This window comes from Chiloscyllium plagiosum, chromosome 33 (genome assembly GCF_004010195.1).
Source record: "Chiloscyllium plagiosum isolate BGI_BamShark_2017 chromosome 33, ASM401019v2, whole genome shotgun sequence".
Classification (NCBI taxonomy): Eukaryota; Metazoa; Chordata; class Chondrichthyes; order Orectolobiformes; family Hemiscylliidae; genus Chiloscyllium; species Chiloscyllium plagiosum.
Window position 1 is genome coordinate 22545987 of NC_057742.1, and position 862 is coordinate 22546848.

Consider the following 862-nt stretch of genomic DNA (forward strand, 5'->3'; position numbering starts at 1 on the left):
ACTTAAGGGAATTTACATTTGCCAGGATTTGGTGTTGGAGAGACTGTTAGGTCTGAAGGTTGATAAGTCCCCGGGGCCTGATGGTCTACATCCCAGGGTACTGAAGGAGGTGGCTCGAGAAATCATGGATGCATTGGTGATTATTTTCCAGAGTTCAATAGATTCAGAATCAGTTCCTGTGGATAGGAGGGTGGCTAATGTTGTACCACTTTTTAAGAAAGGTGGGAGAGAGAAAGCAGGAAATTATAGACCAGTTAGTCTGACCTCAGTGGTGGGAAAGATGCTGGAGTCTATTATAAAGGATAAAATTACGACACATCTGGATAGCAGAACAGATAGGTCAGAGTCAGCATGGATTTATGAAGGGGAAATCATGCTTGACTAATCTTCTTGAATTTTTTGAGGATGTAACTCTGAAGATGGATGAGGGAGATCCAGTAGATGTAGTGTACCTGGACTTGCAGAAAGCTTTTGATAAAGTCCCAATTAGGAGGTTAGTGAGCAAAATTAGGGCGCATGATATTGGGGGCAAAGTACTAACTTGGATTGAAAGTTGGTTGGCTGATAGGAAACAAAGAGTAGTGATAAACGGCTCCATTTCAAAATGGCAGGCAGTGACCAGTAGGGTACCGCAGGGATCAGTGCTGGGACCGCAGCTTTTTACAATATATGTTAATGATATAGAAGATGATACTAGTAATAACATTAGCAAATTTGCTGATGATATTAAGCTGGGTGGCAGGGTGAAATTTGAGGAGGATGTTAGGAGATTACAGGATGACCTGGATAGGTTAGGTTAAGTGGTCAGATGCATGGCAGATGCAGTTTAATGTGGATAAATGTATGGTTATCCACTTTGGTG